We start from the raw sequence: 5,844 nt of genomic DNA, 5'->3' as shown, positions 1-5,844 counted from the left end.
AGTAGATGTTAACTAGGTGGAGATGGAGATGTGCCAGAGGAGGCAAAAGAAGGCAACAAATTTAAGGAAATGAGGCGGGAGCCCGACAGCCCGAAGCGGCTGAGGAACATAGGGAGTTCCTGTGGCTTTAATGTAGGCGGCTGCGATTATTTATGAAACATGCACCTAACTCCGACCCAGAAGTAGGAGTCAGGGTCTGGGGCGCGAACCCTGAGCGATAACAAAGACCCTCTCCAAAAGGGGAGGGGACTCCACACTCCAGGACCACGAAAGAGACACCTGTAGTGCAAAGAACACAGGAGAGAGGCGGGCTCAGCCCTGAGATTTAAACAGGGGGCGTGGCTTCGGAGCACTTCCGGAATCCTCTTCCGGAACAGGCCTGTGCCCCGGAAGCAGTTATTTGTTGAGGGAATTTGGACCTGTTTTGGAGGCTGCTGTCGCCATGTTCCTGTCGGCGGTCACTTGTAAGTGGGGCTGGAGGCGGTGGCAGGGCCTGCAGCGGGGGCGGGAGGCCGTGACAGGCGGGCCCCGGGACGTTGCGGGGTGGGGTGTGCGCGCCGGTCGGGAAGCTGCCGCTGCGACTTCCCAGGCCTTCAGGACTACAGCGCCCGGCATGACCCCGCGCCGCGCTCACTGCGGGGCTAGGGGGTCTCGGGGGTCTGCGGCGCTGGTTCAGGATCAGTTGCGGTTCGTTCGGACTGTAGGGTCAGCCCGTCAGGAGTGGGGCGCTTTCCCCCGCCTTCTGTAGCGGTGTGTCAGCAGAATCTCCGGACGTGCTAACTGGGGAAAACCTCTAGTTCAGTCGTTTAGAACTCTAAAGATGAGGAGCAGTGATTGACTCTAGGTCATACAGCTGGGCTGGGAAAGAAGCCCTCTGGCTCCCAAGACAGTGTTCTTCCGTGCACCAGGCTGACTTCCCGGTTAGAGTTAGTTTCACTTCTCCACCTGATGTGATGGTTGTTGGAGTTTGGAAAGGTTAACTTATCAAACAAGAGTCTTGTTCTAGTGCAAGTGTTTGCACCTTAGAAGAGGAGCAAGTGGAGCAGATCTTAGTTTAGGAAGATTTAAAAGGTAACCAGTCCAACTGAAAAGAGACTGCATAGCATTACATCCAGAACTGTGGTGGTCTGATTGGATTTTTAAAAACCTTCTATAAAATCCTAACGGGATCCCTAATAGCTAGGGAGTAGTGACTTGAGTGACAATTTATGGCCTACTTCATGATTTAAATAATTTTGATTATCCTGACATTATATGAACTTTGCATAAGCAAGATAATACATCGTTATTTTTCTTTTCTCTTTCCTCCCTACAAAAAAAGTTGCCAAGACCAAGTCAAAGTAAGTAAAAGTTTTTCTCTTTTTAAACTTCACTTGCTTATGTTAGATTCATCAGTCCCACTGCTGCCAATGAATCCTTATGTGAAATTAAGCATTTGGCTTCAATTTTCTAAAAGTTGATTTGAGGATTAGTTACTTGATGAATTATTTTGGCCCTATGAACTATTTCAAAAAATATTTTCCCTCCTTCCCAACTGACCTACTTAAGTGAACATTCAAATAATTTACTAAGAGTTGCTCTTGGGCTTCCCTGGTGGCGCAGTGGTTAAGAATCTGCCTGCTAATGCCGGGGACGGGTTCGAACCCTGGTCTGGGAGGATCCCACATGCCGCGGAGCAACTAGGCCCGTGAGCCACAACTACTGAGCCTGCACGTCTGGAGCCTGTGCTCCACAACAAGAGAGGCCACGATAGTGAGAGGCCTGCGCACCGCGATGAAGAGTCGACCCCGCTCGCCACAATTAGAGAAAGCCCTCGCACAGAAACGAAGACCCAACACAGCAAAAAAAAAAAAAAAAAAAAATAAGTTGCTCTTGCTGTGTTGTTCCTAAACAAATCATCAGGGTCCCCGTGCTCTCTTTGGACTACCACTGTAATTCTGTTTCCTCAAATTGAGGACCAAGGGACGTTTGTCTGGAGCCCACTACAGGAGTCAAGCAGAACAAGCTGTGATTTGATTAATTAACAGAGCCTGTTTTATTGAGTTTTGTAATCCTTTGCCTTCATGGTATAAGCGTTTCAAAAATAGCAAAGGCTAAAGTTTTCATGCTGTACCAGAGAGACTATAAATACCAAACTGGTATTTCAAAATAAATTTTGTAGACGATAACTGAAGTAAGATTTTCTGTGTTAAAAATAGAAAAATTCTAAAGCAGCCTTTGTTTACAACCCAAGACACATCACAAATCCTTAAAACTAGGTTTTTTGGATTAAACTTAATGAAACACATGTATGTTAGTGTTTTACCCTCAATGTTTTTTATTGATTAATATAGCTTTTCCCACAGTCCAGTTATTTATTTCCCACCTTCAGGTTCTGTAGGAATCTCCCATGCCTTCAGTTTCTTTAGAGATGCTTCCTGCCTGTCATGTTCTTTGAATCCTTGTGCCATTTGTCATGTATGTCTTGCCTTACAGACCTTGTGTACACAACTCACCTTCCATACTATTTTTTTTTTTTTTTTTTTTTTGCAGTATGCAGGCCTCTCACTGTTGTGGCCTCTTCTGTTGCGGAGCACAGGCTCCGGACGCGCAGGCTCAGCGGCCATGGCTCACGGGCCTAGCCGCTCCGTGGCATGTGGGATCCTCCCAGACCAGGGCACGAACCTGTGTCCCCTGCATCAGCAGGCGGACTCTCAACCACTGTGCAACCAGGGAGGCCCACCTTCCATACTATTACTGGTAGTTCTCCAAGGTGCAGATGTGGACTTACAGGGCTTTGCATTTCCTATAGTGCTTTCCACAGAGTAAGCACTTAATATTTGTTGAATCTTTTTGAGTGAATGACTAATTATTTTCTGTCTTAATCAACAGATATTCTATCCCTCTTAGTATGAGGCACTGTGCTGTACATTGAAAGGAATGCAAAGATGTGTAATATATCTTAGATATATTGTATATTTGAATGCTTCAAATTCTTTTTTGGACTTAGATGAGAAATCACATAGCATGATCTACATAGGGAGACAAGACATGTGCAAGAGTAACAAATAGTATGAGGTATTAAAAGGTCCAGTGAGGCAAGACATGAACTTTAGTGCTTTGGATGACTAGAACTTAAACAACTTAAACAAAATATGAAGGGGAACAAGGTTTTGCACATTGTCAATGTAAAAGTTCCAGTACTTTTTTCTGTCCTTTCCTGATTTTACTCTTATTACTCATCCATGGAAGATAGGGCTCTTCTGAGACAGCCATCTTCCTGACTGGCCAGCTAGGGTTACCAGTACTTGCGTACTTTTCCCACTCCTGGCTTCTGCTCTTTCTAAAAGGTGGGTGTCTGAGTCTATTCCCACAGTGTGGTTTGATTGTTCTTGTTGCTTTGGTTAGGTCATTACCAAGGCACCCTGCATAATGGAACAAATCCTGGGAATCAGAACCATTCAAGCTGTGATTTATGGAAAAATAGGCTGTGTTAGAACTTAATTTAAGGCTTAAGTGATGTCTCACAAGTAATACTGCTGTATAGGGTTCTCAAAATGTGCCATCCCCCCATGACTGATTTTATTCTGTTTCCTCAGCTTGTAACAATTTGCTTTTAAATCTTAGAACAATTCTGGTGAAAATGTTGAGCCAAGCTGGAACAGGTTTTTCCTTCAACACTAAGAGAAGCCGACTGCGGGAGAAACTGACTCTCTTGCATTATGATCCAGTAGGTAAGATTCAGAGAAGTTGCTCCATAATAAATTCAAATGCTTTCAAGGCCTGATGCCCTGTTCAGATTGATGCTGAACATCTTTGGCAGTTTTGAGGCCCCTTTGTCACTATAGCATTCATTCCAAGTACATATTGAAAGTTTACCGTGGTGCTAGTTAGTATCCCAGGTGCTGGGATATACGAAGACACAAGATAGACTCAGTACCTGTGGTATTGGCACTTACAGTCTGGTTTTGGAAGGGAGAGAAAGGAAAAATGACAAATTATGCTAAGTGCTATGAGAGAAACAAGCAGGATGCTGAGATACAGGATGAAGTTGGGGGGAGGTGGATCCTACCTTTATCCTTTAGATAGGATAGTTCAGGGAAAGTCTATCCAGTAGGAGATGGTTAACTAAAGATTTGAAGGTGAGAAAGCAGCCATGTAAATAGAATAGGGGATATTGTTCTGGAAACAGAGAAGAGTGTCTTGAAAAAGGGAGGGAATGTTCTGCTAGGGTCATCTGCCCAACAGTGGCAAGTAGTTAGGTCCAGATTCGAGTTAAAGAGTATGCTGTCTATATATTAGAGCAGGAGGGTAGGAAATTTCATTTTCTGTTTTGTACCATCTGCTAAAATGCCATAGTAAGTGATAACTTTAAATGGCCTTAGTGGATAGAAACATTTGTCTGAGAGACAAATGTTCCAAAGTCCAGATAAAAAGGGTCAGCACCCCGATTACTGTTGGTGGTAGCCTATCCTGTTTTTGGATTTCATGAGCCAATTTATGCAAAATTAACTAGCAAACAAAACTGCAGGCCATTCATCTCATTTTTGTGCCTTTGCTTCGAAACAGCCCCGTTATAATTGCTTGTTAATAATGGCAGTACCGGAGCTTCTGGGTTGGTAATCACGTGGCGATTCTGGGAGACTGGCATGTTCAGAGAGGGCACGGAAGCTTCACTCCCCTTCCCCGTACCTTGCCCTATGCGTCACTTCCATCTGGCTGTTCCTGAGTTACTATCTCCAGGCGGAAGGTGTCAGAGTTGAGTTGAATTGTGAGACACCTGGTTGGTGATCAGAGTTGAAATTGGTGCTAGAATCTTATTTCTCCAAATTAATCCATTATATAATGAAAGATAGGCACTTAATGTCATAATCAACTTTTTCTTTAACTAAGAACAAGACCTGATCGACTCACTTGTGGCCAAGATGGAGCAATGGGACCGAATTTACTTTCCCACTTGAAACTCAACAACAACAAAAGGACAATATAGGCAACAAAAGACAGTGATCCTTGAGAGAAAGGAAACAAACTAGTGCTTGTGAATAACCAGACCAAATGGAAAATTCTGTCTTCTTTGTTTACCTACACAAGTCTTCAGGTCTTCAGATATGTGAATGCATAGTAACATAAGCACCCATACTCTCCAGGCAATCTGAACCCCATTTTATAGGTTAGGAATCTGGTACCAAGGATCTTAATCAAGGACACACAGCTAAAATATGTGACAGAATACAAATTTGAACTCAGGACTGTCTGACTCCAAGTCTAGGCCCGGAATCACTCTACGTATGGACCTGTTATCGAGAGATTTCATAGGAGGCTAAAACTCACTTACTGGTGCATGAACTGTGGTTGGGCATTAATGCGAATCTGGCTGACAGCTACCTTACTAGCTGCTTTCAGAGTTTGTACGGAAGGTCTCACAGCCACTGTTCATTATGCTGTATTTGTCAATGTCTAAGAAAAACAAAAATAATACCACCTTAAAAAAAAGTGAGGGCTGTACCAATGTAAGGAGGCATTTAAAAAAGGCTCTGAGAAGCCCAGTTGTCAGCCTAAAATTGGTATAAATTCCATTCTTTAACAGAAATAAAATTTCCTGCTGTTCTTTTGGTGTTAAAATTTCTGGTCATTCTTTATTATAATAAAAAGGGGATTCTAGGTTTGTACCTGATAATTAGGAGTCTGAATTTCAGGATGACATCTCATATGGTGGAAAAATTATTAGAATGATAAGGTATGTGTTTTAGTCTGGGTTGATATAACAAAGTACCACAGACTGGGTGACTCATAAACAACAGATCTTTCTTTCTCAGAGTTCTGGGACCTGGGACGTCCGAGATCAAGGTGCCAGCATGGTCGCTT

At 43.5% G+C, this 5,844-nt stretch overlaps 1 non-coding gene across 1 annotated transcript; it reads left to right on the top strand.

The window, feature by feature from the left end:
* The first annotated feature begins 450 nt into the window (after positions 1-450).
* Positions 451-5,565, top strand: LOC132435025 (uncharacterized). Its single transcript, XR_009521475.2, has 4 exons — positions 451-464; positions 1,322-1,340; positions 3,607-3,713; positions 4,873-5,565. It is a non-coding gene; the product is annotated as an uncharacterized protein (transcript).
* Positions 5,566-5,844: the final 279 nt, after the last annotated feature.

Source organism: Delphinus delphis, chromosome 12, assembly GCF_949987515.2.
Source record: "Delphinus delphis chromosome 12, mDelDel1.2, whole genome shotgun sequence".
Lineage (NCBI taxonomy): Eukaryota > Metazoa > Chordata > Mammalia > Artiodactyla > Delphinidae > Delphinus > Delphinus delphis.
Note: the sequence above shows the minus strand (reverse complement) of the source record. Positions and strands in the feature narration are given on the sequence as shown.